The sequence below is a fragment of the Carettochelys insculpta genome, chromosome 4, assembly GCF_033958435.1.
Source record: "Carettochelys insculpta isolate YL-2023 chromosome 4, ASM3395843v1, whole genome shotgun sequence".
Taxonomy (NCBI): domain Eukaryota; kingdom Metazoa; phylum Chordata; order Testudines; family Carettochelyidae; genus Carettochelys; species Carettochelys insculpta.
Window position 1 is genome coordinate 83710195 of NC_134140.1, and position 25049 is coordinate 83735243.

At 46.1% G+C, this 25049-nt stretch overlaps 1 protein-coding gene across 8 annotated transcripts in view; it reads left to right on the top strand.

Annotated features, from left to right (window-relative positions):
• Positions 1 to 25049, top strand: part of LRBA (LPS responsive beige-like anchor protein) — a 657226-nt gene that overhangs the window by 361403 nt on the left and 270774 nt on the right. The gene's annotated exons all lie outside the window — the stretch shown is intronic.

Genomic DNA, 25049 nt, shown 5'->3' on the forward strand with positions numbered 1-25049 from the left:
AATGCTCCTTCTGTGCAAAGCTCACGGCTAGAGCAAGGAAAGACAGAGAAATGCGGCTAAAAATACTGCTCTTTGACAAGGCCCTCCAGCCAGACGTGCCAGAGCGGCCCCAACAAGAGGGACCCTCAGGGGCCCCTAAAAGGAAGGCGGCTTCCCTCACCCCATCAGTGCAAAAACGGAGGAAGCTCTCGCCAACCCGATCCCTGCTGGCAGCCACAGGGAGCGGGACGGGTGCAGCACATAGCCCCCAGCTGCAATCACAGACGAGTGGCGGCGGCGCAGAAGCACACGTGGCGGAGGCTGAGCCTCCGATAATCAAACAGCCGGCCCACACCGCAGGCAGAGCGGCGGCCAGGCAAGTGCCGGAACCGGCGGCACCGCAGCTAGCGGCACAGACCCCCGGGGCGCCGACGGTGCAGAACTCGCAGGCACGCAGCCTGCAGGCGCCGGGGGAGACCACCCGCGTGGCACCGCAGTGAAGCGTGCTGAGCGCGGGGCCGAGATCCCCGGCGCGGAAACGGGCGGAGTCAGCCCCACAGGGGGAGGGGAAAGGCAGCAGAGAAAACCCGGCACCGCAGCCCTTCTCCAGACAAGGCTGCAGGGCTGCTCTCTCTAAGCCCTCCCCTTATGCTGCGAACTCCAACAAGGAGGCAGGGGTCTCCCCCAGTCTACCCTGAGCCTCCCTCCCCGTTCCTCCAGCCAGCGTCACCATGGCTCGGGCCACCCTTGCCTTTTCTGGGATTTGACCCCCTGGAGTACTATCACAAATCAGTCTCACCATTGTCTCAATCACCCAGACGATCTCGCTCCCCCAGATGCCGGGGGTATGCGCCTCGAGAGTGGTCCAGGTCTCCATCCCAGAAACCATGCCCGTGTTGCCATGGTCGCCCCTATCATGCGGGGCATAGACACCATAGGCATACCCCCAGGGACAGGTCCCCTAAGACGGTTCACTATCCCCGAGGGCAATCGCAGACGGGGACGGAAACGCAAATATCTCAGGGGGAGTTGATTTCCCCTCGCAAGCCTCCAGCGAGAAGATGTATCAACGTCAACAGGACCCAGAGGGATCCAGAGAGGCTTACCCTAGTGGTTCCTCTCTATCCTCCCCCGTCGAGGCTATGGCCCCAGGGGACGTCCACCCCCCGGACGATCACAACCCATTCCGAGAGCTGTTTAAAAGGGTGGCCTTTACGCAAGGCATCCAAACAGCAGAGGTGCAGGAGAAGCACCATAAGCTTCTCAAAAACCTGAGACCTCCGGCCTCTTCCAAAATAGCTATTCCGCTTGACGAAGCAATTATGGAGTCCGCTACCACGATATGGCAGACCCCTGCGTCCGCTCCACCTATAAACAAGAGAGCGGATAAGAAATACTTCGTCCTGGCGAAGGGCATGGAGTTCCTGTTCAGTCACCCACAACCAAATTCTCTGGTGGTGGAATTGTCTCAACAGAGGTCGAAAACTTCTCAGTACAAGACAGGGGGAACGGACAAAGATGCCAAGAAGCTAGAGTTATTCGGCAGAAAGGTCTACTCCTCCTGTACCCTACTGTTGAGAATGGCAAATTATGCAGCACACCTAGCAAACCATAACTTTGACGGTTACTCCAGGCTGACTTCCCTCATGGACTCGCTTCCAGAGTATAAGAAGCCGGTGCTGAAGGCCATCGTGCAGGAAGGCTACGCAGCCTCGAGGACAGGAGTTCAGATCAACCTGGACGTAGCAGATACGGCGGCACGCTCAATGGCTACGGCAGTGGTCATGCACACGGAATCCTGGCTTCAGATATCGGGTATCCCGAGGGATCTGCAGGCGAAGATCGTTGATCTCCCCTTTGACACACAGAAGTTGTTTGCTGAATCAACTGATTCGGTCCTTCATTCCAGTAAGGACTCAAGGGCTACTCTCAGAACCTTGGGGATTTATAGCCCTCCATACAGGAAGAAAAAGTATTACCCTCAGCAAAGACGATACCCATATCAACCCCAGCGTGCTCACTACCAAAGGGGCTACGAGCAAGGGCGGCATCAACAGCACCAACAGTTCAGAACTCCCAGGCGACGTTCCCAACAGAGCCGTGCATCCTCGGGGCAGGGCCAAAGGCAACAAGTTTGACGGACAGATCGAGGGCTGCACTATCACTACCATTGCGCAATGTCATCCAAAGCTAATGTTCCATCATCGCCTCCGACCATTCTACGCCCAGTGGCAGAAGATCACCACAGACAAATGGGTACTGGAGATCATAGCCACGGGTTACACGATCCCCTTCCAGTCGCTCCCACCGTCACGACCTCCACCCAGGCCCCCTCCAAAGGATGCCTCCCACGAAGCGAGACTCAAGCAGGAGGTGGACCATCTTATGCTTATAGGGGCAGTGGAAAGAGTGCTGGAGCAACTCCAAGGGAAAGGGTTCTATTCAAGATACTTCCTTACAGAGAAAAAAACAGGAGGCTGAAGGCCCATCCTAGATCTTCGAGGCCTCAATCGGTACTTGCGCAAACAACGCTTTCGGATGATCACAGTCGCCTCTATACTTACGGCACTGGACGATGGAGATTGGTTCGCAGCCCTCGACTTACAAGACGCGTATTTCCATATAACAATCCACCCGGCTCACAGACGTTTTCTCCTGTTTATGGTCAGCAAAGAACATTTCCAATACAAGGTTCTGCCGTTCGGCCTCTCCTCGGCCCCCAGAGTATTTACCAAGACCCTGGCAGTGGTGTCAGCCTACCTGCACAGACAGGGGGTGTTTATATTCCCATATCTGGACGACTGCCTACTGAAAGGGGCCTCGAAGGAAGGGGTACTATGCATGATACGCGTCACAGCAGACACGTTCTCTTTGCTGGGCCTGGTCATCAACCTGGCGAAGTCAAAGATCAACCCCACACAAGACATAGAGTTCATAGGGGCACACATAAACTCCATCACAGCAAGGGTTTATCTACCAGATGCCTGCTTTCGCGCCATTGGTTCCCTCGTACATGTCATCACCTTCAGCCCCACGGTGCCGGTTCTAACGTGCTTACAGCTGCTAGGCCATATGGCAGCAGCAACGTTCGTAGCACAGAACGCCAGATTGCATATGCGCAGCATGCAGCACTGGCTGGCGAGCGTCTACGAACTGGCAGCACGCACCGTCCGCAGGGTGGTGTTGCCCACGACAGAGGTGCGCAGATCCCTGCAATGGTGGGTGAACCCCAAGAACATGCTAACAGGGGTACCCTTTCATCAACCACAAATATCTATCTTTGTCACCACCGACGCCTCCCACATAGGGTGGGGAGCGCACACGGGCGAAGAGGTGACGCAGGGACTGTGGTCCCCTATGGAACAGTCGCTGCACATAAATATACTGGAGCTCAGAGCAGTGTTCAACGCTTGCAAACACTTTCGAGACCATATACGAGGCAAAGTAGTTGGGATCAATACAGACAATACCTCCACCATGTTTTATATAAATTGACAAGGAGGAGCTCGGTCCCGTGTCTTATGTGCGGAAGCAGTCCACCTGTGGAACTGGTGCATCGCCAACAATATAACTTTGAAAGCCTCGTATTTACCAGGCGCTCACAACGTGCAGGCAGACCAGTTGAGCAGGCACTTCGCACTCACACACAAGTGGCAGATCTGTTCCGATCTGCTATGACCAATTTTTCATGCATGGGGGTTTCCCCAGATAGATCTGTTTGCCACTCATTGCAACAAGAAGTGCCCACAATACTGCTCCAGGGCAGGACTGGGACAGGGGTCCCTGGGGGACGCATTCGCGATCTCGTGGAAGGGCCCCCTGCTCTGCGCATTTTCTCCCACAGTGCTGATCCACAAGGTCTTGCAGAAAGCCAGGAGAGAGAGAGAGCCCGCATGATCCTAGTGGTCCCAACTTGGGATCGACAGCAATGGTTCCCCCTACTCCTGCGCATGTCGGACCGCCCACCGATGCCACTTCCGGTGGCGCCGGACCTGCTCACGCAAGCCCGGGTCTATAGTGCACCCACACCCCCGAGGCCTGCGACTGCAAGCATGGTTAATCCATGGCTCAGCTCCCTAGAGAGCACATGTACGGAGGGAGTGCAACAAGTCCTAGAAAGTAGCAGAAGGACTTCCACCAGGAAGACCTACAAGCAGAAATGGACTTGATTCACTGCATGGTGTTCTACCAAGCAATTAGCTCCCCTTGCTGTGCCTATACCTGTAATATTAGAATACTTACTGGACCTCAAGAGAGGCAGACTCTCCCTATCCTCGTTGAAGGTCCACCTTGCCGCTATATCGGCTTTCTGACACGAAGAGGAGGGGCCCACAGTGTTCGCCCATCCCATGGTTACCAGGTTCCTGAGGGGGCTGGTAAACCTGTACTCCCCTCGGAAACCGCTTCCACCTTCGTGGAGCTTGGACCTGGTGCTTAACACGCTAACGGGACCACCATTTGAACCCCTAGCCATAGTTTCCCTCCGTCTCCTTACGGTAAAGACGACCTTCCTTCTTGCAATCATGTCAGCTCGCAGGGTGAGCGAGCTCGTGGCAGTTTTGGCAACGCCACCCTGCACAGTATTTTCCAAGGAGGCGGTAACCTTACGGCTGCATCCAGCCTTTGTTCCGAAAGTTTCTTCAGAGTTTCATATTAATGAACCTATAGTCTTACCCTCGTTTTATCCAAAGCCTCATAACTCCAACAAAGTGGCGCGCCTACACCTCCTGGACGTGAGGAGGGTGCTGGCTTTTTATATAGACAGGACTAAGTCCTTCCGAAAAATGGATAGACTTCTAGTCTCTCTCGCTCCCAGATCAAAAGGAGAAGGTCTCTCTTCACAGAGAATCTCAAAGCACATCGTATCCTGTGTAAAAATGTGCTACGAACTTAGAAAGACTCCTTTACTGGCCCCGCCTAGGGCTCACTCCATCAGGGCGGTGGCAGCATCAACAGCCTTTTTCAAGGGCATTGCGCTAAAAGACATCTGCAGAGCGGCAACATGGTCATCCTATGACACCTTCGCCAAGCATTATGCCGTACACAGGGTATTCCAAGAGGATACCCGTCTCTCGACAGCGGTCCTTTCGCAGTCAAGCTGCACATAACCCGATTACCCACCTCCTTTCTTGGATTACTGCTGGGTAGTCACCTATCATGGAGCACCCACGGGGACACTCGAGCAAGAAAGAGAAGTTACTCACCATAGTAACGGTGGTTCTTCGAGATGTGTCCCCGTGGGTGCTCCACCACCCGCCCATCCTCCCCGCTTCTGATCTCTGTTCAGTGTTTTTCAGGAGCATCCGAGGCGGTTGGTCAAGGAACTGGTGAGGACCGGATCGCGCACGTGGCCAGGAGCGCGCAAGGGAGCGGCGCGCACCGGCACATGCGCGGTCCAGCAGAAACTGCTGGAAAGATCCGATCTGCGGCGCCGGGGTGAGCCTGACACCTGTCGTGGAGCACCCACGGTGACACATCTCGAAGAACCACCATTACTACGGTGAGTAACTTCTCTTTATGGTCACACACGTACAAACTTTTCCCACATCTTTGAGTGGGAGACCTCTGTTTACCTTTCTTTATGTGGAGGTGGCTTTCACCTCCTTTAAGTATGTTTAAAATTTTACAATTCTTTGAACTCCCAGGAAGTTCTGAGTGGGTCTAACGATATATTTAGTACTTGGTACTAGAGGACCTGTAGGATGACTTTTAAGACTGTGGAATTTTGGAGACAAGGAAAGAAATATCGTAGGGCAGCAAACGCCAAAGATTAAACTGTTGTGTGCTTGAATTCTTTACATAAAGAGAGATTTTTCTGACTGACAGGCTTACTAGGGTCCACTCCCTTACACTGGATTACCTCCACATTGTGGCCTTTGATATAGTGAGGAACTTGTGTTGTTACAAAATTTTAAAAACAGCTTAAGATATTTCAGTCATTTTTCTACTTGTTTATTACTTTGTTAATAAAAGACACATTCTTAGATTTGTTTTAATTCCTAAGGTATAATCCTAAAATGATGAGGAGATGCTTCTTTGAGAGCTGGTTTAGAAGAGCACTTTTTTAAAGACGAATGCAATTGCCAGGCCTGTACTTTCTTGCAGTGCATCAGCGTGAGCGTTTTCTTATTGATCTGAGTATTTCTTTCTCAGTGACAAGTTCCTTTTTCTTATGTAGCTCATTCATAGCAAAAAATGAATTATCTGGCTGGAGGCCTCTTTCACAGATACTTATTATGAAGTAGGTAGTATTGACTATCTTGGCTTTCCATCCTGTGCTTGGGTTAGTCTCTGTTCTGGTTTAGTCTGGTGTACTGTTCCCTCACTGGGACTCAACTTGAATCATGATTTCTCTTTGAGCTGTTCTCCTTTGATTAGGATTGGGTCCTGGTTACAGTGTCAGATAACTAAATTTTTTGCCTTCTGCCCTTTAGGAGAATAGTAAAATTTTTTAAACTTTGTGGGTTAAATCTGATTTTTGCCCATATTTTCATTTGAAATAAGGGATTTAAATCAGTAAAGAGCACCAGTTTTTGAACAATCATGCTAAATCTCCTTCTCTCTCTTTAATATTGAGTGCTTTTTTAGAGGCTTCTGCTCCATATAGCTGAGGGATGAATGAGAAAGGTGGCTGGATAATTTAGTTTACCCACAATCTATGGAAGCTTCTGAAATGCTGTAATCTGATCTGATTTGTAATGGTGATTACACCAGAAAATGAGTGCAGTGTGTGCTGTCTCCCCTCTACCCAGCCCCCCAGTATGCCCTCTTGCAAATGCTTTTGCTGTGGGTTGGCAAGATGAGCTGGCTAGAAGTGTTAGATGAGGATTTCCCCATGCACTAGGAGTCCTCATTTACCCAGGTAGGCGTGTAAAAGTCTCTTTGCAGGACTTTGGTGATGCAGAAGGACTTCAGAAGGCCCAAGGATAGAGCTCTTCTGGTTCTTAAGTTTGGTTCCAGTCTCACTTGCAGTGGTATAAATCCAAACTTGTGTTACTGTAGTGTAAATGAAAAGTGTTTTCTTGCTCTGTAAGAGTTTTTGAAGTTTCCAAACTTGTTTGTCCTGAAACAGTATAAAAATTGAAATCTTGAAAGTTTTTTCACAAATCAATAAAACAAACAAAAAAGGATCAGATGAGTTAAACTGCTTTGTTTTGATTTTGACCTTTTAAAAATTATGATGCCTTTAGCATAAATTGACTAAAATCCCAAAAGAAAATAATTTTGAATCAAAACAAAACAGTTTGAAAATGTTTGTGTGTTTTTCTAAGCTATCAACTGTAACATTTTGTTAATTGGCAGACTCATGGAAACTAGTGCTTTCTTAAGAATAGTTTCCATTTCAGTGGCAACAATGTTTTGTTGGAAAAGTCCTGGTAAACTCTAGAGTTTAGCCCATCTCCTCTTCTCCTACTATGGCAAGTCTTGTTCCCTAGGCTTTTCCTAGGCTTCTGCCAAGATGTTTTCAGTCTTCATTCTGTATCTAACTTCAGTGGGGATCTTAATACACCACAGGGTGACGTTAAGTGCGTACATTTTGTCTTCCCCTCGTATATTCTGATTTTGTAAAGCATACATTTCCCTTGTTAATATTGCATATTTTTGTTTTATGTAAGAGAAATCTATTGTCATATGTTTTGCTCTTCTTTGAGTGCTTGCTCATGTACTCTCTATGCTAGGTGTTGGGTGCACTGTGTGCAGTTACTGAAAATTTTTCCTTCATTGTTTTCTGTAGGACTGGCTCTAGCACCCTCTGGAGCTGCATGCATATATGCTGGTATAAGGGTGCCACCACCTCCTCCTTCTAGCCATTCCATCTTATTGCTTGGGATGGTTGCCTGGAATGGTCCTCTTTGTTCGTGAAAGACTTCTTTTCCAGTTGTTTTTACTTTTGTACTACACTGTATTGTTCCTATATTCATTTATATATATAGTGTAGTGTGACTAGTTGTCCCTGTTCAGGGACTTCTCCTCCAGGGGCTGGGCATGTCCCACTCTCCAGGTTTCAAGCTCTCTCTCTCATGTGGTAAATCCATGCCACTGGGTGATCTGCACTCAAGTGATATAGGCTATGTCTACACGTACACGCTACATCGAAATAGCTTATTTCGATGTAGCGACATCGAAATAAGCTATTTCGATGAATAACGTCTACACGTCCTGCAGGGCTGGCAACGTTGACATTCAACTTCGACGTTGGGCAGCACCACATCGAAATAGGCGCTGCGAGGGAACGTCTACACACCAAAGTAGCACACATCGAAATAAGGGTGCCGGGAACAGCTGCAGACAGGGTCACAGGGCGGACTCAACAGCAAGCCGCTCCCTTAAAGGGCCCCTCCCAGACACAGTTGCACTAAACAGCACAAGATCCACAGAGCCGACAACTGGTTGCAGACCCTGTGCCTGCAGCATGGATCCCCAGCTGCAGCAGCAGCAGCCAGGAGCCCTGGGCTAAGGGCTGCTGCACACGGTGACCATAGAGCCCCGCAGGGGCTGGAGAAAGAGCGTCTCTCAACCCCTCAGCTGATGGCCGCCATGGCGGACCCCCTTATTTCGATGTTGTGGGACGCGGATCAGCTACATGTGCCCTACTTCGACGTTCAACTTCGAAGTAGGGCGCTATTCCCATCCCCTCATGGGGTTAGCGACTTCAACGTCTTGCCGTCTAATGTCGATTTCAACTTCGAAATAGCGCCCAACACGTGTAGCTGTGACGGGCGCTATTTCGAAGTTGGCGCCGCTACTTCGAAGTAGCGTGCACGTGTAGACACGGCCATAAACTGCAGCGGGGTAATTCACATTAAAGAGAATTGCCAGATTTGAAGGAGATTCATGTTACCCGTTTGAAAAAGGTTTGTTTGTCTGAAGGCCTTACTCATGGAGGCAGCTCTCAGACTGGCCTTGGAGCCAAGCCACTCCGAATCAGTGCTGAGCACTTTGGCTTCTTTACAAAGGGCTCCACAGGCATCTTGCTCTTCCCGTGCAGTTGACTATCTGTGGTGCTGAGGAAGGCGCATAAGAAGCAGTGCACTTGAGAGGAGGTGCTCTCTGGTGCTGAAGAGGAAAGAAGTATAGAGTAAGGTTCAGTGTATGCACTGGACTTTGGTACTGTTCCCCCAGGTGACCCTTGGCCACAGGACAATGCAATGACAGTACTGGGACCTGTGGGTTTTCCCCTGGTACCAGGGCCCTTGTCTAGTATTCTGAAGTGTTCAAGTGGTGAGCCATCATTTCATGCCATCCAGCACTGGACAGTGACTGTGGTATCGACCCTACTACTGGTGTCCTTGAAGTGGCTGCAATGGATGTAGTGCAGGTAAAGAAAGAATAGGCAGCTCTTCCTCTGCTACATTCCTCTTCCTCGTCATCCGTGGATGAGGCAGTGGCAAGCCCTAGTTACCTGCTTCCCCTGGATTACTTCAGGGCCCATCAAGAGCTCCTGAAAAGTGTTGCTGCAAACTTGCTGATGGAAGTTGATGAGCTGAAGGAGTCTGCATGTAGCCTAATGAATATCCTGGGTGCAGCTTCCTCCAGTGGCCTTGCAGGTAATGAGGTGGTGTTGGGACCTGTCTGAGCACTATGACAGACATCTTCATCTCTCACAAGCTCAGAGAAATACAGTAGGGTCACGACATTCCTGAGGGTTCGGTGTTGAGAACTCTCACGAATGTTGAATTTTTGCGAATATCATTTTACCCCCTGCTCATGGCCCAGAGATGGAAGCCTCCAGCCGTCCCACCTGCACACAGAACTTGTAGCACTTGAAGAGCTGCATGCAGAGGTCCCCTGCACTCAACTTCTTGGCAAACTAGCCGTTGAAGCACCGGTTGTACTTGTGCTTCAGCTCTGTGCACGCTTCCCCCGCTCTGTTCATGATGGAGCTGTAGGCCCAGGACACAACAACACCTTGCACCGCCCTCACTGCTCACTTTCAAAGGTGGTGTTCCCAATGGCTGTATTTCCTTGGAATGCTGGCACACGCAGCATGATGGCACATGTCCACCAAACTGAGTCCCCGGATCTGGAAGTATGTGTATTATGGGAGGGGGAATGAAATCTTTGTACGCCTTGCACTTCGGCCGCTTCATGTGGCGGGGGGGTGTCCTTGGGAGGAGCCTTGCATGGGGGTGACCTCTCCTTAGGAAGCCACTTTGTGCAGGCTGCTTCGGGAGGGAGTGATGGCTGGTAGGGGGCTTTGGTGGATCTATGATGGAGGGGCCGGGTGAGACACCTTCCTTTCCCAGTACCACACAGGAGGCCAGCATCCATGAATAATTGAATTTGCAAATGTTAAATTCGCAAATGTCGCAACCTTGCTGTAGTACTATGTCTTGGTCAGTGTGTTTCGAGTGCCTGTACTCGCATTCCTTTCTCTACTCTTCCCCGGTCCCTGGTGCTGTTGGTGTGTGCCACAAAGGAGCAAGTCAGATTTGGTAGTAAAGTGCTACCCCAAAATTAGAGAGGCTGGACCTATTTGTAGTCCAGGTTTATTTTATAGTCTGCCTTCAGTTATGTATTTCTAACCATCGGGCTCTGACGAAGAGGTACAATTTTAACCTGTGGCACTTAATGGCCAATTTAAGGACTCCCTGATGCAGGAGTTCTCACTATCCTAGAGGAGGGCAGGAGAGTGGCCAGGACTTCCCTTCTGTAGGATTGACTCTAGCAATTCTCTGACCGAAGACTATCCAGAAACTGTACGTGTGGTGCACATGCACCTTGCATGGAAGGTCATGAGCAACACATGTTGAAGAATAATGGTTGTGAAAGATTACTAATGGTTTTTCTTACTTCCAAATGAGCATTTTTGTAATGAATTGTTTTTGGATGAGATGAGGAAGAATATAACACTAGATTTCCCAGTAAATAATTTTAAGCTTTTCAGGATTTTATGCCTCGATCATGAAACTAAATAAAGATTGGTGACGGGTGAACTGATGTGTGACTATAAACGTTCTATCGATTTAAACTTGAAACCTTGCTATCTGTAAATCCTTTTTCTAGAAAGTTGTGAAAACTCTAAACTGTGCCTCGTACATTTAAAGTTAGTAGCTTATGTGGTTTTATTAATATGCTAAAATCTTATATTCATGACTAGTGTTTACTTCTGTGCAATATATTTAAAAACAATTTACACCTCAGTGCTGAAGAAAGTAGGCTGAGTAAAAAATACGAAGCTGGATCTTGACCATTTATTCTAAGGTGACAGCTGTTTTTTAAAAAAATCCCTCCAAGTGTAAATTTCTTCTGAGACTAAATGAAGTATGTTACCAAGAACTGTTTTGAAGACTGATTCCAACAATTTTCTTATGCATACATGTATACAAGAACTTTTTTAGTGTTGGCATGTTGTGCATGTGCATATATCTGCTACATATTTGGGAGAGTTGTCTGTTATAGAACTCCTCCTAAACGGTAAGAGCTAGGCCCACCAAATTTGGCATACAGTTTCCTCCTGTTCTAAGTTAACCCAAGGTAAGGGTTTGGTTGTGCCAGGAAAATGGGCTGTGCCTGAAACAGATTTGCTTCTCATGTAATCATACAGAAAAGAGACAGACTCACTAAGCAGGTGAAAGCAGATGGCTGGAGGCACCGTTCTGCCCTGTCCAGCTCTGTTCCAACCTCCCCACCTCCCCCGAGGTGCCATTTGCTTAATCTCCCACCCACTCCCCACTGATTCATATGGGGACATTGCTGGGTGTTCCCCTTTCTCAGGGAGGTGGGCATAGGGAAGGGTTTTAGATGAAGGTTCTATCAGATTTGGAAGTTATAACTGCAAAGAAATGCCAGTGTGTGAATTTAGTGGCTTAGTTGAGCATAATGTGTAATTTATCAATTTGCATTATACTTCAACTTCTTTATAACCATTGTGCAGCTATTATTCTGAAGAGCTGCATCTACACTAGCAAGTGCTTTTGGAAAATCCAGCCCTGTTTCCAAAAGAACACATGGAGTGTCTGCACAACTTTCAAAGTACAAATCACAGAACTTCCAAAGTAAATCAAAAGAATGTGGTGCTGCTTTTGAAAGTGTTCTCTGGTCCTGTAATAGGAAGAGCACCCTCTTTCGAAAGAAAATGTGTGTAGATGCTCCATGGGCCATTCTTTTGAAAGAGGAGTCTGCCATGGCACTGGCCAGCTGGGGCGTGGAGATGCTATGACCAATGGCAGCAGAGCCTGTGTCTGGCCACCTTTAAGCTGCATGGACCCAGAACCCTGTGGCAGGAAGCTGAGCGCATTCTGGCAGCAAAGGCATGAGCCACAAGCTGCACTACTTCACGGCCATCCCCTCAGACCTGAAAGAGCACCGTGGCCAGCAGCCAGCCACCACAGAACCCCCCAGGCCCACCCCTCCCCAGAGCCCTCGCAGGGGTCTCAGGAGCCTATCCAGCTATCCAAAAATCAGGCTCCCTCCTGAATTGAGCCAGAGCTGCAGGTCCTCCTAGGACCATGGAAAGAAGAGAATGTCCTGCAGAAGATGGGTGGCAAGCGCTGTAATGTGGGGACCTTTTCCTGCCTGGCCACTTCGTTTGCCACCTGGTGAGACACTGTCATGCACAAGGTGAGCAGCAAGGTGAGGGATCTCTGGCAGGGCTATGACCAGGCCTGGAACAAAGCCAGCCAGTCAGGGGCAGGTCCCACAACCTGCCCCTACTACTGGGAGCTCAGGATCCTCCTGAAGCCCTGCGACACCTCACCACCACCTGCTGTCTTGGACACCACAATGTATAAGCTGCATCCTGAGGCCCAGGAGGAGCCAAGATCCATGGCAGCCCACCCCTGCTGTGCACTGAGCTGAAGCCAACCTGTGAGGACTTCAGTGATAAGGACCTGGTAATGGACCTGCTGTCATGGTTGTCCAGCTGTGCAGCAGCCAGCCAGGCATTGCCAGACCTTGGAGAGGGACTGTCCAGTAAGTACTTGGCGGGGCACACACCCTGCCTCATGGTCTGGGGTGCCACAGCTGCCAGTGTGCCACCCACATGCCAGAGGCCTGGGCCAGACATCACGGGCAGGCGTGGCTCCCAGAGACTCCCTCACCGCTTGTGATACCCTATGGTTGCTATGCTGTTGGACAGGGACTGGTGCCCACGTGGGGGTGGGGGTCATGGCCCTCGGGACAGTACTCAGGGACTGACATGCTGTTCGTCTCTTCCTTTCCATCCATACAGCTGCTCTGTCAGAGGGCTGTGGGGAGTCCCATCCCCTCAGTCATCCCAGACAGCCCACCAGAGGTGCAGTAGAGTGCTCAGGCACCTCCCCAGCACCATGATGGCCCTACACCAGGAGGGCCCAGTGCTCATTGAGGGATAACAATGCCATTCACTGCCAGGCAGAGTTGGTTAAGTGGCACCTTGGTTTGGTGGAGGGCAGCCTAGGAGGACTACTATACCATGCTTCTCATCCATGTGGGCACTAATGATACTGTGAGGTACGATGCTGAGCAGGTCAAGAATGACTTCAGGGCTCTGGGGGCACAGGTGAAGGAGTTTGGGGTACAGGTAGTATTCTCCTCAATCCTGCCTGTCAGTAGTAGGGGCCCAGCAGAGACAGGTGCATCCTAGAGGTGAATGCCTGGCTTCGAAGATGGTGTCGCCAGGAAGGCTTTGGCTTCCTTGACCATGGGATGCTATTCCAGGAAGGACTGCTGGGCAGGGATGGTGTTCACCTTTCAAGGAGGGGAAAGACCGTATTTGGACACAGACTGGCTAACCTCGTGAGGAGGGCTATAAACTAGGTTCGACGGGGGCAGGGGAGCCAAGCTCACAGGTAAGTGGAGAACATGGACACCTGGGAGATGGGTTGGAAGTAGGAGGGAGCATGGGCAACAATGTCAGAGTGAGAAGAGGGTCAGGGCAAAACAGGGAGGCAAGATCAAATCAATATCTTAGATGCCTGTATACAAATGCAAGAAGTATGGGTAATAAGCAGGAAGAACTGGAAGTGCTAGTAAATAAATATGACTATGACATCATTGGCATCACAGAAACTTGGTGAGATAATACACGATTGGAATGCTGGTATTGAAGGGTACAGCCTGCTTAGGAAGGATAGACAGGGAAGAAAGGGGGGAGGTGTTGCCTTATATATTAAAAATGTATACACTTGGACTGAGGTGGAGATGGGTGTAGGAGATGGATGTGTTGAGAGCCTCTGGGTTAGACTAAGAGGGGTAAAAAACAAGGGTGATGTCCTGAGAGGCGTCTACTACAGGCCACCTAGCCAGGTGGAAGAGGTGGATGAGACTTTTTTTAAACAACTAACAAAGTCAAGCAGGGCCCCAGATTTTGTGGTGATGGGGGACTTCAACTATCCAGATATATGTTGGGAAACTAATACAGTGGAGCACAGACTATCCAGTAAGCTCTTGGATTGTATTGGAGACAATTTTTTATTCCAAAAGGTTGAAAAAGCTACCGGGGGGAAGCTGTTTTAGATTTGATTTTAACAAATAGGGAGGAATTGGTAAAGAACTTGAAGGTGGAAGGCAGCTTGGGTGAAAGCGATCATGAAATCGTAGAGTTCACAATCCTAGGGAAGGGAAGAACAGAAAACAGCAAAATAGAGAGAATGGATTTCAGGAGGGCAGATTTTGGTAAACTCAGACAGCTGGTAGGTCAGGTCCCAAGGGAAGCAAAGCTGAGGGGAAAAACAGCTGAGGACAGTTGGCAGTTTTTCAAAGGGACATTATTAAGGGCCCAAAAGCAAGCTATCCCACTGTGTAGGAAAGATAGAAAATATCGAAAAAGACCGCCTTGGCTTAACCAGGAGATCTTGCATGATCTCAAAATAAAAAAGGAATTGTATAAAAAATGGAAACAAGGAAAAAATACAAAGGAGGAATATAGGCAAACAACACAAGAATGCAGGAGAAAGATTAGAAAGGCTAAGGCACAAAATGAGCTCAAACTAGCTACAGGCATAAAGGGAAACAAGAAGGCTTTTTGTAAATATATTAGAAACAAGAGGAAGACCAGGGACAGGGTAGGGCCATTGCTCAGTGAGGAGGGAGAAACAGTAACAGGGAACTTGGAAATGCAGAGATGCTCAATGACTTCTTTGTTTCGGTCTTCCCTGAGAAGTCTTATGAAAGAATGCCCAACATAGTGAATGCTACTGGGAAAGGGGTAGGGTTAGAAGATGAAATAAAAAAAGAACAAGTTAAAAATCACTTAGGAAAATTAGATGTCTGCAAGTCACCAGGGCCTGATGAAATGCACCCTAGAATACTCAAGGAGTTGATAGAGGAGGTATCTGAGCCTTTATCTATCATCTTTGGAAAATCATGGGAGACAGGAGAGATTCCAGAAGACTGGAAAAGGGCAAATATAGTGCCCATCTATAAAAAGGGAAATAAGAATAACCCAGGAAACTACACACCAGTCAGCTTAACTTCAGTGCCAGGGAAGATAATGGAGCAGGTAATTAAAGAAATAATCTGCAATCACTTGGAAGGTGGTAAGTTAATAGGAAACAGCCAGCGTGGATTTGTAAAGAATAAATCTTGTCAAACTAATCTGATAGCTTTCTTTTATAGGATAACGAGCCTTGTGGATAGGGGAGAAGCGGTAGATGTGCTATACCTAGACTTTAGTAAAGCATTTGATACGGTCTCTCATGATATTCTTATAAAAAAACTAGGCAAATACAATTTAGATGAGGCTACTATAAGGTGGGTGCATAACTGACTGGATAACCGTACCCAGAGAGTAGTTCTTAATGGTTCTCAATCCTGCTGGAAAAGTATAACAAGTGGGGTTCCGCAGTGGTCTGTGTTAGGACCGGTTCTGTTCAATGTCTTCATCAGTGAGTTAGATATTGACATAGAAAGTACGCTTATTAAGTTTGCAGATGATACCAAGTTGGGAGGAGGTTGCAAGTACTTTGGAAGATAGGGTCATAATTCAAAATGATCTGGATAAATTGGAGAAATGGTCTGAGGTAAATAGGATGAAGTTTAATAAGGACAAATGCAAAGTGCTCCACTTAGGAAGGAATAATCAGTTTCACACATACAGAATGGGGAGAGACTGTCTAGGAAGGACTACAGCAGAAAGGGATCTAGGGATTATAGTGGACCACAAGCTAAATATGAGTCAACAGTGTGATGCTGTTGCAAAAAAAGCAAACATGATTCTGGGATGCATTAACAGGTGTGTTGTGAACAAGACACGAGAAGTCATTCTTCCGCTCTACTCTGTGCTGGTTAGGCCTCAGCTGGAGTATTGTGTCCAGTTCTGGGCACCGCGGGTCAAAAAAGATGTGGAGAAATTAGAAGAGGGTCCAGAGAAGAACGACAAGAATGATTAAAGGTCTAGAGAATGTGACCTGTGAAAAAAGGTTGAAAGAATTGGGCTTGTTTAGTTTGGAAAAGAGAAAATTGAGGGGAGACACGATAGCGGTTTTCAGGTATCTAAAAGGGAGTCATAATGAGGAAGGAGAAAACTTGTTGTTCTTGGCCTCTGAGGATAGAACAAGAGGCAACAGACTTAAACTGCAGCAAGGGAGGTTTAGGTTGGACATTAGGAAAAAGTTCTTAACTGTCAGGGCGGTCAAACAGTGGAATAAATTGCTAATGGAGGTTGTGGAATCTCCATTGCTAGAGATATTTAAGAACAGGTTAGATAGATGTCTGTCAGGGATGGTTTAGATAGTACTTGGTCCTGCCTTTGGGGCAGGGGGCTAGACTCGATGGCCTCTCGAGGTCCCTTCCAGTCCTGGTGTTCTATGATTCTATGACCTTGTGTCTAACCTCAGGGACATAATCAGGGTCCTGATGCAACACCTGAACTGCCTGATCTCCCCCATCCCAATTCTCTTCTGTAGCTCTCCCACTGAGCCCAACTCTGCCGAAGCCCTTCCATGGCTCTATCTCCCCGTACTTCCCAGCCCAACTGGGGACCCTGGTGGGTGGGGCTCCCAGGGCCAACAGGGCTTGTGGCTCTCCATCCGTGCCCTGGATTGGTGTCCCCCTACCCTCCAGGTTGAGCTGCCCTCCTCTTCCCCAGTACCATTATGTTTATAGTTTTACTCCTGTTCCTCATTGTAAGTAGATCTGGTCCCTGTTTGTAATGACAACACAGTTAATAGTTTTCATTAAACAGTATATTTTTGCACCACCCTGTGTCCTGTGCTCATGGTGCAGGGAGGGTGAGTTGATAGCAAGAGGGAATGTGAGGGAGATTGTGGGGGGGATGGCGAGAGGTGTATGTGTGTGGGGGGACCTGCGTGGGGTGGCTGTGTATGCGGATCACTGAGGCCTGGGAGTGAAGCTCTCACAGAGGGACTTCCTAATGGGGACCCATCCTGGTAGGCCTGGTGACTTGGGGCAGTAGCTAGCTGCTTATAACTGGGGCAGGACTCGGCCTCCCACCCCTGGACAAAGACCTCACCCTCGCTGTCCACTGTATTGTGGAGGATGCAGCAGGCACCCACCACCTGTGGGACATTCTGCAGCCCAATGTCCAGCCATGTGGAAGGCAACTGGCCTGGCCCTTCAGGCAACTGAAGCCCCACTCCACCGCATTGTTGGCCTGTTTGAGGCATGTGTTAAAAGCCTTCTGGGTAGGGTCAGGGTGGCCTGTGTAGGGCCACATCAGCCAGGGCAGCAGGGGGTAGGTGGCATCTGCCACTATACAGAGGGGCATGGTGACATACCCGAACTGGAGCTCGTGTGGGGGGTGGGGGGAGAAACATATGTCCTGCCTCCATGTGGTAATAGAGGCTGGAGTTTCGGAGAATGCAGGTGGTTTGTGTCCAGCCCACCTAGCCCACATAAATGTCCATAAAGTGGCTTTTTGAGTCCACCGGCGCCTGGAGCCCTACTGAGTGGTAGCCTTTGCTGTTGACATCTTGGCTGGCACTGCGTTCTGGGGTGTGGATAGGGATATGAATTCCATCCAGGGGGCTGAAGCAAAGTGGGAATGTGTGCTGGCTATCTGGTTCCTGCACAGGTTCTGTGTTGCTTGGAGCAGCTCAGCAGCTCAGCTCAGGCCTTCAGGGTGAGGGTGTTTGGGAGGGGCCCTGTAAGGGAGCGGCTGGCTGCAGGCGTCAGAAGGGCTTGCTAACCATGCAGCCCTGTCCATGGCATTTCTGGCTCCATTTTTTTTGAAAGAATGCCTGTAGCTCTGTGGACTCTCTCTTCGGAAGGAGCTGAGTGAAACCTCCATCCACTCTCTGTGTGTAGATGCACTCTTTCAAAAGATGATCTTCCACTCGATATCTTCTGGAAGCTTGTCTTTTGAGAGATTGCTGTAGTGGAGATGTAGCTAAGGTGAGAGCATGTAAATAGTTATTAATGTAAAGATGCCGAATAGAAGCAGCAGAAGTATATGGTTCTTTATTCTCTGCTGAGCCAATTTCTCAAACTACTTTGTTTTGGTGGACCAGTTACACTGCAAGGCAGAGTCTATTTAGAAAGTTACCTGTTTAAGGAAACAATACATTATGTGTCGTGGAGCTGATGAGTTCAGTAGAGCCATCTCTTAATCCTTGATTCCCTGTGGGTTTTCTTTCACAATACCTTTCTCCTTTAAGTCCCTAAAACTACAGTCCTTCTGAGTGAATGGGGCTATTTTATACACCACCCTGCTTCCAATCCAATTAAAGGCTCAAGAATAGACGGATTAGGGAAAGTTTACTTCTTAGTAGAAGAGAAGCTTTGGAAAAATAGTGCGTTGATAGCAAGTGGGAATGTGAGAGAGAGCGAGAAAATTAAGGAGATAATAGTCGGTAATCTTAACTTGTCTGATGTTTGCGCTGTTCACAATATAGCAAACTCTCCGAATAAGAACAACGAGTCAGATTCTTCAACCATTTTGTTGTTGGAGTTTGGCTGTCTCTTCAGTTTTCTTCTCTTGCTTTTGTTATCTGCATTTTGCACAAATGCCACCTAATCCTTTACTTCAAGTCTCAGGATGGTTTGATTTTTGTGGCACTTTCTTTTTTCTTTTTGAAGTGGGAAATGACAGAAAAGGATGAGGTGATGGAAAAGTTAATCTGGATAACAATCAGCTCATACTATTTTACAAAAGCAGGTAGGTATAAAAGTTTGCTAAATATAATTCAGTTCTGTGTTTGTCAGAAAAGAAAGTTATTCAAGACTTTAACTGTAGCCAATTAATAAGTGTGACTTTGCAATAATACGTGAATGAAGTGAACAGACTTTGAAAACAAGAATAAAAATGTTTCTTCCACAGAGATTGCCAAACAGAAAACTTAGAAAAAATAGTTTGCTAGGTAATAAATCAATTAACTTATCTAAAATGAAAACAATATTAACCTACCTTTGTTTTTTACCTCATTACCACTTCACCTCTGTCACCTTCCTCTGTAGGTTGACTGTATAACAACAGTAGTATGGTGTAACTGAAAGGATCCAAATACCTCAATTAAATTTGAAGTTTGTCCTTTCAATGACTTTAGAAGGACCCTCTGGCCATTTTGATCAGTGTCTGTGGGTTAACAAAGTGTTAAAGCTAGCCTCTTTTTTCAGTGTAGTGAGCTAGGTAGTTGAGCAGGGAATGTTTCTTTGTGCTGTCAAACTATTTTTTGCCAGATAAATTAAGCTTTCTTCATTTTTGTAGAACATCCAGTAGTCATTATTTTCAGCTGCTTTGCTGCTTATTATTGCCAAGGTCTCTACAGAGCCCTTTACTTCGCTTAGCATAGTGGGTTGTAGTGGGCTAAATGTTTAATGAGTCAATGCGTTAAAGGCTTCACTTTTCTTCCAATTAACCCCGAGCCCACTCTGGCATTTTTGTAAATCCACAGAAGTATTTTGTGAGGCCTAAAGGGTAAGCTGCAGGCAGGCTGTGAAGAATGTAAAAAGACTAACCTACTAACAAACACTGTGCAATAGGACAAAGAGTTTAATCCGTATTATGGTAAATGCAGGCTTAGTGTCCCAAAAGGGCTTTGCGGAGTGGAACAAAACAAAGAGGGCAGTGTCAATAAAAATCCAGTGCTTTATTTTATTTATATATATATATATATATATAATATATATATATAGACACACACACACACACACACACACACACACACACACACACACACACACACACACACAGTTGTTTCAGAAGAAAAACTGATAATAGTATTAAGGAAGGGTTTGAATGGTGATTTTAAATATGATACTAAACATTGTAAACGTTCATGAATTGGATACTGTTTGTTGTACCTAAAGAAGCTAAAAGTGACACAGAAGCTTGAATTGGCTTGAATATTCATGTAAATTGGTCAGATGGATACCAGAATTTAAATCTGAAATATGTGCCAATTGGTATATAATACAGCTCCTTTCTTGATGCTATTTAGGTGTCGAGTTCAACTGTAACAAGTAATATACAGAATCCTTACCTCTCCATTTGTCATTTAAGAAAAAAATGATTTGGTTTTTCAGCTATTTTGTTTCAAGATGTACTTAGTTATTTTAATTACAGCCATGCATTTTTTCCATTTTTTAAGAAAAAAAATGTTAACTTTTAAATATGCTTCAGTTATTACAGTATTGAATATCAGAGAGTTAGCCGAGTTAGTCTGTATCTTCAAAAACAACAAGAAGTCCTGTGGCACCTTATAGACTAACAGATATTTTGGAGCATAAGCTTTCTTGGGCAAAGAACCACTACGTCGGAATTGAAGTATTTCTCTTATGTGGTTATCATATGTAAATAGAAGCTAGGTGTTTGAGTATTTTTTAATGATTACTGCTCAGTCACAGGTAGGAAAGGAGAATGTTTGGACAGTGTGCAAACATAGAATGTAGATGATTGAATTTCAATTAGAGTTGGAGAACTTTGCAAGGAATAGTTTATTGGTATCCTTACAATACTTGGAAGCATGTTCAGATGAAAAGGGGGTCTTAACTGATCGTGATTATGTATGCTTATGGTAGTACCCAGTTTTTTGCACTGTGTGGAAATCTGTGTTAAGATGGGCCTTTAGAAATGCTGAACTTGCGTTGAAGTATACAATCTGCTTTACTGACTGAATGGAAAAAATGGGATGATAGGGCTTTCTGCACACGTGATATAGAGTATATAGTAAACCCTTTTTTGGTGTGAGGTGATGTACTCAGACACTGAACAAATTCATGACAATATTCCCTAGATAGAAAGGGCTGTCTGCTGGCAACAAGATACAGGAGTACAATGTGTAAACTGTGATAAGGATGACATGTAATTTGTGTTACAGTTTGACTGTTAATTGTACATAAAGCTTCAGCCTTTACAAATCTTTGGGTGAGAGTAGGTAATTGGGAAAGACATGAATGCGTGTAATTAAGAACACATTCTATTAGCCCTTTCTAACTTATCTGAGTTGAGGATGCAAGATTTTTTCCCGATACAAATATTTGCCTTAAACCAAACTCACGGACTTAGACAAGTAGTCTCTCTTGTTTAGTAATGAGAATTTCCCCCCTATGATCAGACATAAAAATATCTGTAATATCATCGAGATTACCATAATCTTATATTATTGCAGATAAACTGTGATTAAATGTAGCTTCAAAATATAATTAATTATAGTTTTATTACAAAAATCTGTAAATGTGCTCTCTGCTTTTAGTAGCTTTTACATGATCAGTGGAACTGGAGTCAGACAGCCCATGTTCCTGGGAAGGACTGGTATAAAAGGATACCAGGGCTATGGCCACACAGCAAAGTAATTTTGAGATAACAGCCATCTATGCTACACACGCTATTTTGTAATAAATTCAAAATAGTGGGTACTTTATTTCAAATTTTGTAAACCTTATTGCGGGAGTAATAATGCCTCTTCAGAAATAGGCATTGTTAAGTAAATAGTAAATAGCTATTTTGAAATAGGCACTGTTAAGACACGAAATAGTACTATTTCAAAATAAGCCATAATGGTGTCCAAGGGCATTATTTTGAAATAGGCATTGTGTCCAGACATGCTATTTTGAAATAGCTTGGTGCTGTTTTGAAATGCATTCTTGTGTGTAGCTGTGTTATTTCAAAATAAGGTATTTTGGGATAGGCATTCTGGAATGGATTATTTCAAAAGAAAGCAGCTGTGTCGACTTAGACCAGGAAAGCAGGAAATGGCAGGCAACAACTCAGCCGTATGGACAGAACAGTAGACGGGATTTAATAAAATTACACTTGTTGAATTTTATTTGCATTCAGCTTTAACCATTACTGATGAAACATGGTGGTAGCATCAGAACTGTAAGCTTTCTGCAGTGTGAGCCCTGGAACACAGCATGAAGCCCTCGAAGTCCTTGATTTTGCAAATACAAACATAGCTCAGCATTTATTGGAGACCATGGCAGAAAGGTCTACATCACTCTGAAGCTCACCAGTACCTCAAGCCTCACAGCAGCCCTAGAAGCTCTGGGGTTATATTGCTCCCCAAATGGAACACAGTTGTATCATGACACAGGTGTTTCTCTAGAAACCAGTCTGAAGGTGAGATATTAGACCTCTCTGTTACTGCTTTATACTAGCATGTAGCAGACAGCATGTATGTATTAGCCATTTGGGGGATTTTGCAGGCTCCCAGCTACAAGACAAGATAGTCTGTGGCACTTGAGATCAGAGCCTGTGGGAATGGCTACTCCAGGAAGGCAATCTCACATTCGACAGGTGCTTATATATGGGGTGTCCAGTAAAAGACTCAAGAGAAATGATGAAAGCTCTAGGATACAGGAGCTGCCCCAACCCCCAAAAGTACACACACTTTCAAACAGTAACAAAGTAGAGCGTTAGCTGGGCTTCTGTACCGTGAGACAGACATGTGTACTGTAGGAGACCACATGAGCAGGTAAAGGAGAAATGGCTGGAGTAGGACAGCATTGGAAAAAATGTGCAAGTTGAACCATTTCAGCAGCATGTGACAGATGAAGGGAAGTTCCAAGGAAGATTCAGAAACCATTGTGCGAGAGTGGGAGGAAGACACATCAGGCAGCAATGATGACTGCATCTTGAATCCTGCAGTTTATTGGCTCAGGCCAGTGGGACAGGAAGCAACAGGGGACTTGTATATCCCTATTACAAATTGCTGAATAACACATATGTTTGATATCCTCTTCAGTGAGGAACATTACAATGTTTAAGTGGATTTAAGATTAAATTGTAGGTTTGTTTTCTTTAATGAAAGAGTACCTATTTAAAATTGTTCTTCAGTCTACAGCTCCCACAGACACCATACTTTTTTTGTTCTCTCCTCATAGCTTTTTATTTTCAGAAGCATGATCAGTATTTGTATGTGGTATTTGTTACAGATAAAATCATTTACGTAGTCAAATAAAACCATGTACAGAATGCATTGGTATGTAATTATGAAGGCACACATTCAAAATCACTGCAGCACATAGAACTACTGGACACCTGAATAAACAATCCTAGGTTTTGAAATATGTACAGGTATGTGAAATATGGTTGTTAATATAAATTCTTAACTGCAACATATGTGCACTGTATTGAAATGAATAGGAATCATGTGACTAAAAAGAAATACAAGCTTTGCTCTTTCACACTTCAGTGATTGTAGTGTTAAAAACAATATACTGTGGGTATAAGAAACCATGGTCCTGCTAGGACCATTGAAATTAGACTATTTTGATTGTTTTGAAAAAATATACATAAATAGCACTTATATTCTACCACTATATGACTATGATAGTCTTTAAAATATTGGGCAGAAGAAACCCTAAATGTGCCAGTTTATATGGGAAGGAAGTAGCCAAAGTATTAAAATACTTCTAACTTTAACTTGCAGTCTCCCCTTGAATGGTAAGATATGGTATTAAAATGAAGGCAGTTGGGCCCCAACTTTATTAATGATCACAACCGGGACATATGAATTAGGTACCAAATTTCAGTGACAGTAATGCACCTACTTTCTCTTTATCTTTGAAAATATTGTCTGTTATAATTAAGCAAGTGGTGAGGTATTTGCCTTCTGAATGTCCTCTAGTCTTCCCCTTGAATGATCTTTTTACAGGGTCACTGGATGGTTTTTTAGAATTACCATTTTAAGAACTCAAGTGTCAAATTCTAGTCCTTGGGTTTAAATTCCTGTGCCTAGCAGTACCATTAATATCCGCCTCATGAGAACGAGGATGAGCTCTTACTGTTTCTCAATGTTGTCTGCCTTTCAGCAGAAGTCAGTGTTTTCTACTGCTTCCTAAGTCTGTGTCTAGACTTTGAACGCCTAAGCACTGCTTCTTCTCAAGTACCCAGCATGACACTGTTGATAGGAACCATCGGTGTAGCAATACTTGTAGAACAGCAATCATCTATTGAAAGCTAGACCTTTTTATAAGAGAGAGAAAATCGTTATCATTTGAAGCACAGTACCCCTATAGATTACAAGAAAAGATTCAGAAATGCATTCTGGTAAATGAGTTAATACTGGGCTGTATGACATATAAGGCCATGACCGTGTCAGTGCCAGTTTGGGGTAATTATGTAGGTAAAAGACATTGCTGTGCTAATTCTGTGTCATGTATTTAACCACCCTCCACCCACATCCCCAGTGCTTGGCACTGTGAAATATGCATAAGATGTTCTTCTTACGTTATAGAATTAAGTCTAAATAGATGACATAAGTCTGACACAAGCTATGGTTTAGCCTTATCTTTTAAAATAAATGAGGGCAAGTTGATCGCCTTTTATTTATTTATTTATTTATTTATTAATTAACCTGCACGCAGTACTGGGTTTACCATGGTGCTAGGGGCTCCTTGGCCTCGGGCCCCTGGTGTCCAGACTGAGGCCCCTTCACCGCTCCCTGCTCTGCTGTGAAGCCCCATGCATTGCTCACACCTCTTTATCCCTTTTCCCCTGAGCCCAGATGTGAGGCCATTGGCATCTCTGTGGCTGGGGGGACTCTTGGGGGTCATGTGCTGGGATCTGCCTCTTTCCCCAGTGTGGCTGTGGCTCTGGGAGTCTTTGCTGTCCCACTACCTGTGGGGACTCATCCACCTCTCCAGGCGGAGTTTCCTGGGATCCATAAACAGACCGGGCCAGTCTCAGGCTGTGTGGGGGTGGGGGTGAGGCAAGTGGGCCTTGAGGGAGTCTGACCCAGGCAGGC